Source organism: Myotis davidii, unplaced genomic scaffold (assembly GCF_000327345.1).
Source record: "Myotis davidii unplaced genomic scaffold, ASM32734v1 scaffold371, whole genome shotgun sequence".
Taxonomy (NCBI): Eukaryota; Metazoa; Chordata; class Mammalia; order Chiroptera; family Vespertilionidae; genus Myotis; species Myotis davidii.
The window spans coordinates 685,275-700,050 of record NW_006283135.1 but is presented as its reverse complement, the minus strand read 5'-3'; the positions used below and the strand labels follow the sequence as shown (position 1 = coordinate 700,050).

General features: G+C 48.9%; 1 long non-coding RNA gene across 1 annotated transcript; it reads right to left on the bottom strand.

The window, feature by feature from the left end:
• Positions 1–1,692: 1,692 nt before the first annotated feature.
• LOC107182705 lies at positions 1,693–14,770 on the bottom strand. The gene is made up of 2 exons (XR_001513417.1): positions 14,343–14,770; positions 1,693–2,457 (listed from the first exon to the last, which is right to left on the bottom strand). It is a non-coding gene; the product is annotated as an uncharacterized LOC107182705 (long non-coding RNA).
• Between the last annotated feature and the right edge of the window lie 6 nt (positions 14,771–14,776).

Genomic DNA, 14,776 nt, shown 5'->3' with positions numbered 1-14,776 from the left:
CTCAGTTTTAAAAGCTCCCTATTTCAAGAGTGGGACCAGGCTGCAGAACCACACCCTCCTCACCTCTGGAGCTGGGCCCTGTGCCATCAGCTATGCCCCTTGTCTTACTATATCCTTTGCTAAATTGGGAGCTGGAGCAACAGGGACCTGAACTGATTCAGGACTGTCCCAGCACCAAGGACAGGGCAGCACTGAGCAGAGACTCAGAGGCTGCTGCATGAGTTGGCCTTTGGCCCTGTCCTACTCTTCCATGCTGACCCAAATGCTAAGCACCAGGCTTTCCCAAGCTCCTCTGCCCCAGGGCTCCCAGTTTAGTAGGGTCTAGATTAGGTGTGGGAAAAGGTGGGAAGGGATCAGTGTGCCTTGAGTCCAGGGAGAATGTGATTTGCATGTTGCACAAGCCTGATGCACCTCTTTTAGAGACAAGAGTTTAGACCTCTGGGGTGGTGATGCAGGGTGAGAGGGTGGAAAGTGGGCAGCTCATGGAGGAGAAAGGTGCAGGAAACATGAGGTAGGGAAGACAGTCTTTAGAGATAGGGCAGTAGGTCTGCACAGTCTGGTATGAAACACCCTGATTAGACTCCCTCCCCAGCTATTAGCCCCTTTGAGCAAGAGTCAGATCACATTTGCCTGATGGATAGCAGCTCTTCACTTAGTATTTGTTGAATGACTGGCCCACTGAATGAATCCCTAGTGTCTATTGTGCCTGACTTACTGAATAACGACTGGGTTGACAGTACTCTGGCACTTTCCATTCTCACTTGCAATCCTCACAGCGACCTTCAAAAGAGATGAAGGTGAAGGCTACTTCCCCATTTGTCCAATGAGAAAATTGCCCCTCCCTGGGACCCAGCAGGTAGCAAAGATTCAACCTGGTTCTCTAAGGAGCATAGCTCCACAAAGACCAAAATGCAAACGTTTTCTGTTCCAAATGGTGTTACAGCCTCTCCTCCTGCCTCAAAGTTCCTCTTGATAAATTCCTTCCATATCCAAGAAGTTTCCAGGGAAGGAGACGTTCCTTCTCACTCTGCTGAAGCCAGGAAGTGCTTCTTGAGCTCTGAATTTCATTCTTGCCACCATGGCCCTGCAGGTCTCTGTCCCTGGGATCTTGGCACAGTGATGAGGAGGTGGGAAGTGTCTGCATGGAAATGCTAGAAAGGTCAATGAACTGGAAAGTAAAAAAGATTTTATTTTGAAATGCCTCTTTAATGTTCTTCCATTCAATAGCATAGAGGGCTCACTCTGTGCCAGGCCCTGTGCTGGGCTCATACAGATACAAATATGAGACTGTTGATGCCATCGAAGTTCATTATCTGGAAACCTATATGTCATAGAGTGCCCTAAGACTTTTGACACTTGGGTAGATGTTGAAAACACAAAACAAAGCTCTACTCCAATGCTGTCTTTACAAAGCACTAAACACTTTTTTTCTTTTTTGAGTGAAAGTAAAGTTTTATTACAGAAAAGCTCCCCGCTGCAGGGAGGGGACCCAAGTGGATTGCAGCACTAAACACTTTTAATCTAGAAGCAAGATTTCAATATGGAAGTCTTATTTTTCTCCCTCTCTCTCCTTTTTTTGCGGGGGGGGGGGAGAGGGGGGACGATAATCTGAATGGAACTTTCAGAAACGTTAAGGGAATACCCCTTCATTTTTGTAGAAACCTGGAAGTCATCTTTAATCTGAAGTCATGGTTTTTTAACACTTAATTCTTGTTTTTATTGAATTGAAATAAGCATATAATCTAACAGTTCAAATAGCAAGGACAAGGGTTTAATGGGGCCTAACCCAATTTTCAGGACCCTGTTTTGTATCCTAGAACCATCTACTTTCAATTCTTATCTGTCTCTTTTTGAATATACTTCTGTATTTCCATGCTTATACTAGTACTACTCTCTCACAACGGTAATGATTAACTTCCTGTTATGATAGATTGTTATTTACCTCTGAAATCTCTATCCCTTCTCATTCCCACCCAAATCACCAACTTTTGGTTAAAATAATAATTCACATATTATTACCATATAAATATTGTTCTCTGATAGCTGCTAGTGTACCATAACTACAATTCCTTTTGGAGAGAGAGTACAACTTTTCATTTTTCCTGGAGTTCAGTGCCTTATTTTTTCATTTACTTACCTTTCTTTGTACCCATAGCCAAATCTCCCCTAATTTTCACAAGGTCAAACTTATCAGGAAATCTATCATTGCTTGGGTTGTTGTGTTTTTTGTTCCTGGGGGCAGCTCTCCCCTGGCCCTCTGTCCTCCAGCTCCAGCCTGGGCTGATGGCTCTCCATGTCTGCTGCACAGATGTGGACCTTTTTTCCCTTCACTGTTTTCCTTGGAATTCCCTCCATCTCTATCCTGTGTTGGATTCTCTGCTTCTTGAATTCCATATCTTCCTTTTTGCTGGTCTCTTTGTTTCAGTCAAGGTCAGTTTGGGGGGAAATTTTGCACATCTGAAATTAAGATGATTATTTTAGCGTGAGAAGCTAAGTGTGCACTTTGACAATTAAATGGTCGAGTTAAAGCTGTGTTTTTGTAGCCTTATATTCTTTGGGAGTGAGGACTGAGGAAGAGGAGAATGGGAAGTTGTTTCTGGGTTCAGAGTGCACTAACTCCTAGGAAGATGAGAAGGTGGCTCAGTGTTATGGAAATGAGGGGTGCATGTTTTGGTTAGAGGATGAAGGCAGGGGAATGGTTCTGAGTTCTTCATAGGAGTAAGTGAGCAGAGGGGGTTGCTTTCTGATTTGGGGGGGCTTGGAGCACAGGAAGGATGAGTTTTGGCCCAGGATGATGCTGAGCTGGTTAGAGGGGCTGCTGGAGAAAGGCCAAGACCACCCTACACATGGACAACTGAGGTCATAGGGAAGTGATCTTGGCAGGGACACAGGAAGCATAACAGCTGAGAGGCTCCTTCAGGCCATGGGCTTCACCTGGAAGGCAGAAGGCAAAACAAGCAATGTGGACTCTTCACCATAGTGCGTGGGTCGGTTCTAAGCCCATGTGAAGTACCCCTTTGGGAGATCTTAGAAGTATGAGGTGGGGTTGGAGGACAATTTAGCAAGATATAGGGGCTAAAGTAGTCTTCTTTTAAAAGAAAAAAATTCTGGTGACCTCAAGTATTGACTTTAACTTTAAAAAATTATAATGCCATTTAGTATGGGCAGATATAAAATCCTTAGACTTTTATCTCTTAAACTATCTAATAATAGACAAACATGGTAATTGACCATACCTTCGCTACGCTTCCCATGGGCTAATCAGGGTGATATGCAAATCCCCCCCCCCCGGCTGGTGATCGGAGAAGACGGGGCAGGGCAGGGAAGAGGCAGCCGCCGGCAGCCTCCTCTTCCCTGTCCCCACCCTGGCCATTGATCGGTGATTGGAGAACCCCGGGTGGAGCAGGGAAGAGATGGCCACCAGCAGCCACCTCTTCCCTGTCCCCCCACCCCTACCCCCGGCCAGTGCTTGGAGAAGTACCTGTATTTTTTTTTCAAACTACCTGTATTTTTAATAATTTCTTGACATGGTAAAAGAATTTTACATTACAATCCAAGGCTGGTGGGGTGAGGAGAAGGAGCAGCAGAACAATCCAACAAACAAAAAGGGAAACAGAAATGCATGGTGGAAGGGATTTGAAGGGTGGGTAGGGGCATTGCCCAACTCTCAATGCAATTGGTTTGTTACTGAGTACTATTCATGGAAAGACAGCATCCTGACTCCTTCTCTATACAGCATATTGGGAGTAAAAATGATGCATCCAGGTGGAAATATGATTAGGGGTTGGAAGACAGACAGGGAAAGAAGTCAGAAATAGACACTGAGCGAGTCACTGGCTGGCTGGCTGCAAATACTGACTCTCCAGTAGAGATAGAATAAAAAAGTGGGGGATATCTCTGGAAAATTCAAGAGATAAGGGGCAACTCTTCTATGGTTTTGACTTGCCCAGCAGATTTCCACATACACACGTGTACACGCCTATGTTTGCATGCACACACATATACACATAACTGATTGCCCTCCCTAGAAGCACAGAAGAAGAAGCCACCAGAAGAAGAAGCTACTGGCCTTTGGTCCAGGCGCCAGCGCCTGCGGCTGACTGCAGCCCAGGAGTTGGACAAGGCACCCGCCCGAGGTCCCAGGCTGCAGGCACCTGGAGAAGCTGTCAGTCCTGTGGTCCAGGGCGCCAGCGCCTGTGTCCAGGGAAATAGGCTCCCTCTTCTCCTACTGCAGTCATTACTTTAATATTCCCCTTCTGAATTTCTCTCCTGTGCTACAACCCAAATCCACTTTTCATCATAAGGATACGGAATAGAGAGAGCAGTGTTAAAAGCTTACATTTTTAAGCCGGTAAGGTTGGTACTTAAACATATAAATGGAAAACTAGAGTCCTTAAGGTAACAAAGACTACAAAGGACAGGGACAGTGCATGACCTATTATATCCAGCAATCCATATGGGGACTGAAAACTTTGCAATGATGACAATTAGTGAAGATATGAATCAACTAAAATAGTTGACAGGGACAATTCTTCCATCTTTGAAAATATCTACATCAAATCTGTTTAAATAGATTTTCATCTGCATAATATAACACATTCTGACAACATCACCACCACCACCACCACCACCAATGTGGTCAGTGTTGTGCTGATAAATGTTTAATAACTGAGGGACACCCCCCCTACCTGAGTGCACAAATTTTTGTGCACCGGGCTACTAGTGCAACTATAAAACAGAATCTTTATAAATTAAATGCAAACAGCTACAAAATAAACTTTCAAATTCATAATATTAATAAAATATAAAATATTGTTTTACTGAAACCAAATCACTTGCACCTTGAATGTGACCCTGACTGCTCCATCTCAGGTCTTTTGAGTTTGGTCTGCCTGGAGCCATGTGATGAGTAAATTCATCCAACATTTTTTTTTTCTTTTGAATGAACTGCCCACATTCCTTCAGGTAGCAAGTCATGTCATCAACTGGCCCAAACACAGCAGTTCCTTCATTCCACATTGTTTTTAGCCTTATCTCAAGATTAAAGTAGCACTACTTGATAACAAATTCAAATGAGGACTCCAAATATCTGATCTCTGATATTTATGATATCAGGAGGTCATCTAAGTGATCCAGAATGGGCTTATGTGAATGTGTCTTAAGATTTTTATTGCAATGAATACACAACATTTAAATGTGTTCATATTTCCTCCGTGTATACGAATACATTCTTGGACCGCATTTTAAACTAAGCCCTTGAAATTTTAAAAACACTTTTAATCAAAATAACTCTTAAGTTAGTGAAAAATTAAAATTATAGGCTAATTATAAATTAATAAAGGTGAGAACAGTACATATTAAAATCCATAGGATGTGCTCAGAGGAAATTTCACAGCTTCAAATACGCTATTAGAGGGGATCTGGGATAGGGTGGGGAAGCCAATTAAAAGGCTACTGCAGTATCGAAGCAGGAAAGGATGCTGGTCTGGTAGAGGTAGCAGAAGTGATAGAGAAAAGTAGATGTCCAAAGGTAGGAAAACAATCAGTTTCAGAACCCAGAAAAATAAAAGTCACCCCAATTCTATCTACTTAATTACATTATCAAAACCTGATAGAGGGTTGAGCAAACAAAATCTAGCCAGTCTCACATATACAAGAAGATTCAATATCAGCAAATTGATTCTGGTGGTACATTACAAAAAGGCATGATCAAATACAGTTTATCCTGGACTGCAGGGTAGCATTAGAAATGTTAACTCAATGTTATAGATAATGAAATTGGGGCTCATAAAGGCTAAGTGACTTACCAGGTCAAACGCAAAATGACTGATTCAGAACTGGATCCAGGTCCGCCTGACTCCAGTCATCCTCCTTCTCTGAGGAAGAGGCCAGGGAGGTAGAACTTTGGACAGAGAGCTCTAGGTACCAATAAAATTCCTCAGATCATCCCAATATTCCCCAACCACTCACACCCACCGTCTGGATCTGGAAAGGTACCTTTCCAAGCCAAGTGACAGGTTTTGGTTTCCGTTTGCTTTCAGTTTTCCTCTTCCTCCCTCTTACATGCTTCCTGTCTCCCTCCCCTCTCCCTGTACTCTTGTCCTTCCTTCCCTGCCCCTCAATGATTTTGTGGAGACAAAAGCGCCACCAATTGGCCACCCTGTATGCACCTGATTTGATTAGGAAATCAGTGAAATGAAGCCAGGATCCATTTGGATGGTATTTGAGGCCAGGGGTGGCTTCTGGTGATTGAAAGGCACTTGCTCCAGTGGGAACCCAAATGTTTGGTGTGTGAGAGGAAAACTGCTGCATTTTCCACCTCCACTGGGAAGCCCTCGCAGATCCCCCCCCCTTCTTCTTGGAAGCCTTTGGTAACCTTCCTCTGTAGGGGGTTGGGAAAAGGGGTGGGGGGGTGGTTCTAGGTGCAGAGATCCACTCTATAAAAAGGTGGTAGAGGAAAGTGTGCTGGGCTGGGGGTCAGGAAATCTGAGGTCTAGTCCCTGGTCAAACACTTAGGCAAGGCCTTTCTTTTCTGTGTCCACAGCAATTCACAACTCTCTCCAAGCTCCTGGATTGTCCCTCTTCTCAGCTGATGACTCAGAGGTGCATCCGATATTACCCCTGCCCCAAAAGATAATTAGTTTTTTTAATCATGCTTCTATTTTTCTTGCATATATAAACCAAAACAAATATATATTATTTTCTCCTTTAAACACACACACACACACCTGAAAACATGTTTACAATGTTATACATCTTGATTTTTTTTCACTCCACAATATGTCTTGGAGCTCTTTCCAGATGAACACATAAAGAACTTCTTTATTCTATTTTATACAGCATACTATCCCCATACATAGATGTGCTATTATTTAACCAGCCCCCTACTGATAGACACTTACATTGCTTACAACATTTTGACATTCCCAAACCAGCTGCAATGAGACCTTGTGCATACATTTTGTGTGCAAGTAGATCTGCAGGAAAATTCCTAAAGTGCATTTCCACGCAGCCCTGGCCAGGCACCAAGCTCCCTGTGTGTTCATCCTGGCTCTTTTGTCAGCTGTCGTCTTTTATTTCCCAAAGGGACCCTGGAGACTGGACTCAGAATTTCTCCTTTTCACACCTCACTGCCCTCCTCCCAAGTAGTTTTCCCATCAGTATCTCCCCAGGGCTCCTCCCAGGTGTTTGGGCCTCTGGGTCTGGGAAGCCTGGGCACTTGCCACCTCCATCCTAGGTGGGGTCTGTGCCCTGTCCGGGGTGATGGCTCCTTTTCCCTTCTACTTCCAAGGCCTGGGTACCAGTGGCAGGTTTAAGGAGCTAGATCTTTGGATCTCCACCATCAGGCCTCCAGGCCTCCTGCCAAATGCTACCATCTCCCCCTTTTTACCCTTCCCATATAGGCCCCAACTGTGACTTCCTTCTTCTGATCATAGGCTCATGTTCTAAGATTTGCTCTTCTCTGGCCTCAGATTTCCCATTTCATTGCCTCTAACCCCCCAGATCTGGGTGGCTCCAGCTCTGTGGAAGGAAGTAGAGGAGGGACCATCACGCAGAGCCCCCTGTGAGAGGCATGCACACGACTAAGGGGGAGCCAAACTCCATGGCTGCAAACAAGATCCTCAGAAGCCTGGGAAGCTCTGGATTGGCCCGCACCTGTGATGTCAGTTCATGTGGCAGGTGGCGCCCTTTGGGGCTGACCCAGGCTAGGATGACCAGGAGCCTGGACAGGGCCAGGCGGTACAGAGCATGATTATTATTATTGCTGTGGATGGCAATCGCTCCCACTTGGAACTGTGGGTAGGGCACAGTAGTTAAGAGCCCTGATTCAGGAGCCAGACTGTCCAGAACAAGGGATGTACTTTGCACAGGTCAGATGAGGAAACTGGGGACTCTGGAAGGGGCAGGAGCTGTCAGAGGTTGCACAGGAAGGCAGGGGCACGACTGGAAGTAGATCCCGGGCCTCTCAACTCAGGCTCCACCACTGTCTTTAGTCGCATGAACAAACCAGGGGAGGTGCATTTTCCTGGCAGGTTGGAGCAGGAATCTTAAAAAATGTCAAGGTTGGAGAGGAGAGCGAGGAACCTCACTGAGGCACCCTGACCTAGGCTCCAGCTAGAGTACTAGGTGTCAGCAGTCCCTGAGGTGGCGGCTAGGAGGTTTCCTTGGTCTCTGTCTCCAACTCAGATATCTGGATACTTTACAAATAAGGAAACTGAGGGTTAGATAGATTATTTGCCTAAGACTAATAAGTGGTGGGAGCATAATTTGAACCCAGCTCTAAGATCTCTTACTCTTTCTGCTGCCTCCAAGATTCCTACCCAGTGACTACCTTGCCTACTCACGCATTTCCAGCGATGGTACCGTCCAAGTAGCCTATCGCTTTTCTGAGGGTCGGCCCAGTTGGAATGTTTTCCTTACAGGGAGTCACAGAAATCGAGTCTATGAAATTAAACTGAAGTGTAATTCCCTTTCAAATAAAAGTCTATGCAGGCAGTTCAGGGTGAAACAGCACCTCAGGGGTCACAGGGACCCAGGATCCTTCTCTCATGTGGCTTTGCTGTTTGCGAAATTCAACTCAAACCAGCAGAAATTCAATTCAATCCAGCTTAAGCAAAAAGGGGGATACTTGAGAATGCCCGGAAAGTCTAAGGGTCTAGTTTCAGGCAAAGCAGGGGGACTCAACACGTTTATTAAACTCTGTCTTTTCCGTTCCAGAGTCCTAGAGTCCATATATCACATCTTGTAGAAGGAGTGATTGGCTCAGTTAGGTCACTTACTCCTGCCTGGACCAATCACTGGGCCTTGGACTTGCAATACTACGTTCCATCCAGCTGGGCTGCCTGTCCTCACCTGGAGATAAGTGTGAGGGGGGTAGAGATTGGACAGTCGCATCAGGGCCATATGGAATATGGGAGGGGAGGTCTTACCCAACAGAGATGTGGGACATCCCAAAATTGTATACATGCTCAGTTCACCATTTTAAGGAGATTGAGTTTTAAATTGTAAGCATGGGAGCCTCTGGAAGATTTTGGCAGGGTTTGGCTGGTAAGATTGGTCACAACCATTTTATTTTTAAAATTTTATTTTATTTTAAAATTATAATTGAAATATAGTATTATACTAGTTTCAGGGGTACAATACAGAGATTTGACATTTACTAGTGTATACCTTATAGAGTGGTCACAACAAGTCTAATAACCATCTGTCACTGTATAGTTATTACAAATGTTATTGATGCCATTCCCTATGCAGTACATTACATCCCCAGTACCTAGATTATAACTGGAAGTTTGTCATTTCAAAGAAGGAAACTGAAGCACAAAAGAGATATTCAATGATTGCTGGAACTGGGGACCATGGAAAAACTCTGATAGGGAGATAGGTTTTCCTCCCTTCAGAATAGAAGCAATGTCTATTCTCAGAGCACATATTTCTATTGGCGATGTAAGCTAGCTTTCTGGTGAGTCTCAGACCTGAGGAAGAGATATGTTGCACCATTCCTTCAAATATCTAACATTATCTAACATTAATCAGTCACATAGGTAACATTAACCGAGTCACATATGTAACATTGAGTATCTACTATGTGTTAGGGTTTGTGCCTGCAGAAGGTAGAGTGATTAATAATGATAATGATGAGAAATATTTATTGATCTCTTTCAAAGTATCAGGCGCTGGGCTAAGTGCTTTATACGCATCATCTCACTTAATCCTCACAACAACTCAATGTGGTAGGTACAATTCTTATCCCGATTTTGTGGAGGAGGGAAGATGAAAACAATATAGTGTCTGTTTTCAAGAAGCTTACAGTGGATAGAGGGAGACAGACTGGAAAACAAATCATGACAACAGAGTGAGTTAAGTCTTGGGGAGCACAGAGGCAGGAGGTCCTCTCAGCCTGGCCAGTGTGGGGTGCTGTGGGGGAAAGTTGTGCATAAAGCTTGACATTTGAAATGGACAAAGAATTAGGAGTGAGCAGAGTGCAAAGGTGAAGCGGGGAGAGAGCAAATCAGGTATGAGTGGAGTGGAGATAAACTTCAGTCTTATTTTTCTGTGGGGGGGGGGGAGGGAGGAGAAGAACAACAGCACACCCACGTAAAGGGTGAGTGGAATGGAGAATTAACAGTCTTTTTGGAGAAAGGCGAGGCGGGAAGCAGTTCTGCTGTGCAGTGCTGGAATTGAGGGTTCAGGCTTTAGGCTCTGGGGTACTCAGAGCAGGAAAGGGGGAAGATAGTTGGGCTCTGGAGAAGGCTCCCTTCTGGAAGAGGCGGGATTTGAGCAGGGTTCTGAGCTGCAGGTACAGATAGGGAAAGGAGGTAAGCCTGCGCAAAAAAAGGGTCCGGAGGTTATGAGACACTGAATGACTTTGCAAAAGGAGATGGGGAAGGGGACCTCGGCGTCCAGTTTGTGACTGCGTGGATGCGCGGCTCCTCCAGAGGGCGCTGTTCCCCAGGAATCCGCAATCAGCGTCTGCAAGGCCAGGACTCCCGCTGGTTCCTCGCTCCGCTGGAGTGGGACTTGGAGGCTCGGTCCGCTCCAGAGGCCTCGGGCGCCTGGCCAGAGGAGCGTTACCGGTTCCGCCTCTGCTTCGGGGTCGGAAAGGCTAAGTGCGCACGTGCGAAATAAGGGGGGCAAGTTCGGACAGCTCTGTACCCTTCTCCCTCCTGCCCCGCCCCAATTCAGGGCTCCGGAGGGGCGTCGGGTTCCCGAGGTTTGCTGCTCCTGCAGGCAGCATGTAATTGGTGGGAAGGAGGCCGCCGCGGCAGTCGGCCTGGCTGTCCACAGCGTAGTCCCTGTACGCAGCGTCCCAGACACCTATCCAGGCTTGCACCCTCTCAGGCCCTCCTTCCCTGCCAGAGTCTCCTTGCGGGCTCGGAGTGGGTTTGCAGCCCCCCAACCAGGCCACGCCGCTGCAGGCCCTGGGGTTAAAGGCAAGCCCTCCAGGGCAGTCTCCGCACAGATCGTGCATCCCGGAGGGGAGGACTCAGGACGGGCGCTGGTTGCTCTGGGAAGTAGTGGGGCACCCAGAGCCACTGTTGCTTGAGGGGCACATCAACCCAACAAACAACTCACACGCGGACAGGGAAACAGACCCGCTGACCGGAAGCCCGGGACACACTTTGACACAGGGGCGCTAGCTCCCATACACCTGGAAGCGTCCCCTACTCCTCGCAGGTCTCCCAAGCATGTGGAGCCTGCCCCACCCTGGTCGCTGCGAAGCCGGTCCCCAGGTCGGGCGGTTTGGAAGCCGCGCTGTTTTCACCGTCTCCTGAGCTCGCAACCCTCTTCCCACGAACGAACGAAAAAGTCGAAAAAGTCGATAGGCTCCGCTGCTCGCCCTGGTCTCAACGCTGCACGGGCCATCGGGTGCTCAAGCGAGCCCCCACCACGTAGTCCCGGGGTAGGTGGGGCTGGGAGGGGACTGTGGTCAGGCGTAATGGAAGGAAGGAGACGTTTCCTTCTAGAAGTGGAGGAGACACCGGTGTGGGGGTGCTGCAGAAGCGCCGGACCCTGAGCCGGGGCCTAGGGGTGGGCAGGTGGTGGGCTTCAGCGGTGCAGGAGCATATGGAGGCCCGGTTAATGGTGTGCTTGCAGAGGGCCAGGCCTCTCCTAGAACCCTGATCTGAGTCCCGCTCCTGTGTGTAGGGAGCCCCCCGCCTAAGGTTAGCCCTGCAGACCTGGAGTCTCCTGCCTCCTAGTCAGGCCGAGGGCACCGTCACCCCGGAGCAGGCGGAGATCTGGGGTGGAAAGATGTTACCAACTACGTCCAAACACCATCTCGTTCCAGAGCTGTAGCCCGGTGCTGGAAGGACCGGAAGACGGTGGCTGCGCAAGTCTTGCCACTTCCCCCCAGGCTAGTCAGGTTTGTGAATAAAATGAGAGAAGTGTGCAGACTTCGTGTCTGTCCCCTGGTCCAGCTAAGGCCGCAGTTTGCAGCCGGGCCACACTGAGGGGTGGATCTCCGCGCTCACCGAACTCAACCCTGGAAAGGGCAATGCAGCCACCCGCCTCGAGCTCCCTCAGTGCCACTCTCTGCCAGTCTCACGATTGACTTAATTACATTCTCATAATCATGGAAGACTCTCTGTCCCCTTGTCCCCCAGCTCTAAGAGCATGTCTACATGCATGGGCCACAAGGAGGGGAGGGAGGAGCCATATGGGGAGAAACCCGCTGATAGCAACACATCTCAATAAACACATAACAACCTCTCCAGAACATTTTACAGTAGAAAACTGCCCAAAGGACCCCCCTCCCCCGCCCCCAGCAAATGCTTCCTCCCAGTTGTTTCTGGGTTGCTCATGAGAGGTGGCCAAATAGTGAGGCAGACAAAGAAAGAGGCTGGGCACAAGCCTTGTCACCCCTGCTTCTCTGAGGCTGCAGGCATGGGTGTTGGGCCGCAATCTTCTGGAAAAGCACCCAGGTTTTCCAGGTGGGAGTGACAGGCTCACACACGGCTGCAGAAGCAGGAAGGGCAGGAGCCATGGGAGAAGGGCAGAAACGAAAGGAACCTCCAAACCCAGGTGGCCCTTCTCCCAGCACCCAATGCATTGTTCAAAACAAATAGGCCCAGAACCTTGGAAGGGATGAGAAGCGCCCAGAAAACCTTTCCTCCGGCAAGAATGGAGCCTGGCCAGGGGCTAAGCAGTCACTGGGGTAAACAAATCAGGTCTGGACTGGGAGTTCAGACACCTGGGTCCAACCTAATTGGGGGAATGGGAGCCTTCAAAAGCCTGGAAAGTCATGTTATCTCCTGGGCCTCGTTGTGTGTGTGTGTGTGTGTGTGTTTCTGAAGGGTCTGGGTGATGATTCCTTAAGATCATGCACCACTCCCACTTTGCAAAGGGGGATAGGGCGTGGGTTCCCTTTCCGAAATCTGAGTCCCAGCAGCAGTCCTGAGGAGCAGGGCCAGGCAGAGGCAGGGGCCAGCAGCTGCAGCTGCTCTGCAAACTATGGCCCGCGGGCCGGATTCGGCCCGTTTTAAATGAATAAAACTAAAAAAAAAAAAAGACCGTACCCTTTTATGTAATGATGTTTACTTTGAATTTATATTAGTTCACACAAACACTCCATCCATGCTTTTGTTCCGGCCCTCGGGTCCAGTTTAAGAACCCATTGTGGCCCTCCAGTCAAAAAGTTTGCCCACCCCTGTGTTAGATGAAAGTGAGAATTCACCCACCCTCACATGGGCTCTGCTGAGATACAGCCTGCAGGGGCTGCAAATTGCCTCCCACTCTCTTCTCAGTGCTTATCTGCAAGGGGCCTAATTCTGCACAGTGACTGGTGTGGCAGTGGTAACCCACCGAGTCAGAGGGCTGCACCAGGACTTGAGATCAGGTGGGAGAATACACCACCTTTGACTCCTTTTTTTTCTTCCCAGGAGTCTTCAAAGTGCTCACAATACCCTCTTCAAAAGTAACCCAGAATGATTTGGTTACTTTTACATATTAGTCATGACCAAGGTGCCGTTAACCTTATTTTTACAGAAGAAGAAACAGAGGCATAAAGAGTTAGGAAACTTATCTAAGATGGCAGAGCTGGTAAGTACAGGACCGAGACTCCAGAAACCTGACTCCAGGCTTCCTGCTTTTAATTACTAAGCAAAGAAGGAAACGGAGGCTGGGAAGGGAAAGTAACCTGCTGGCTGTCATATACAGAAGCGAGACTGTGGAGCTCCGTTGGGTTTCAGGCCGCGAGCGTCCGAGCTTTGACCACTGCGCGGCGCTGTCGGGACAGCAGCCGGCCGTATGCTCAGTTCTTGCCTACTTCCAGGGCCCATCTCCCCTTTCACCCCTCAGAGGCTGAGATGGGCCCAGTCTGAGCCGGTGCTACTCGTTGCTGGGTTCCTGGCGGGAGACCACGCGGGGAGAGACAGGCCTAATGAGATGGAAAGGAACCCAGCTGAAGAGAAAAAGGGCACAGGACCAACCCGTGAGAGATGAAGGCAGCACTGGCCCGGACTGCGGTCAGGGTTCATTGAAGAAGGTCTCCATGGCAGTCCTGCTGCCTGTCTGTAGAACCTACAAGTCCAGCTAGAAAGTTGGGCGGGGCGGGGGAGGGCAGCCCTCTAGTATGACTGGGGCTGGGGGAGAGAGGAAAACTGAGCCAGGGTTTCCCGGACCCACAAACAGACATCCAGGCAAATGCAAGGTTTCCGCTGAAGACGGAGACAAGGACTCACCGAAGGCGAGAAAGACACAGAATCACAACGGATACGGAGACAGAAAAAGTACAGGCAAACTCAGAGCTAAGGCGCGGGCCGCGCTCCCGGGAATACGGGCGCCGCACAGAAGCGTGGGGGTAGGTAGGGGAGGGGGTTGACAGGCAGGCAGCGCACTACCTGGGTCGCCGGGGTACCATCCCCGGTTCGGAGTCCAGCGGCGCGGCGAGCGGAAGGTGGAGGGGTCCCAGCCTTGCGGAAGAAAGAGACCGAGCAGTCGGAACCTCTCACCCCTCCGAGGCCCGAGGCCGAGAGCTCCAAAGTTTGCTCCTCGCGATGACTCCTGTGCGTCTTCCCTTGGGCCGGCAGCCACTGGGCTCCAGCGGCCCCGCTCCCGCGGCGTCCGTCCTGGCGTCGCAGGGCCCCGATCGCGCTCCAATCGAACTTCGGCCTCGGTGGCCCTGGCTCTGCCTCGGGGAGAGATGATGGGTGGGGGCTGTCGCCACTTCTTCTGGCTCTGGCTGGCACCCGCGTGAACCTTAATATCCGGGGGCTGCGCGCACTGAAGGCGGCCGTGGCTCCAGGGAACGGAGGACTGGCGGGGTCTTCGGGGA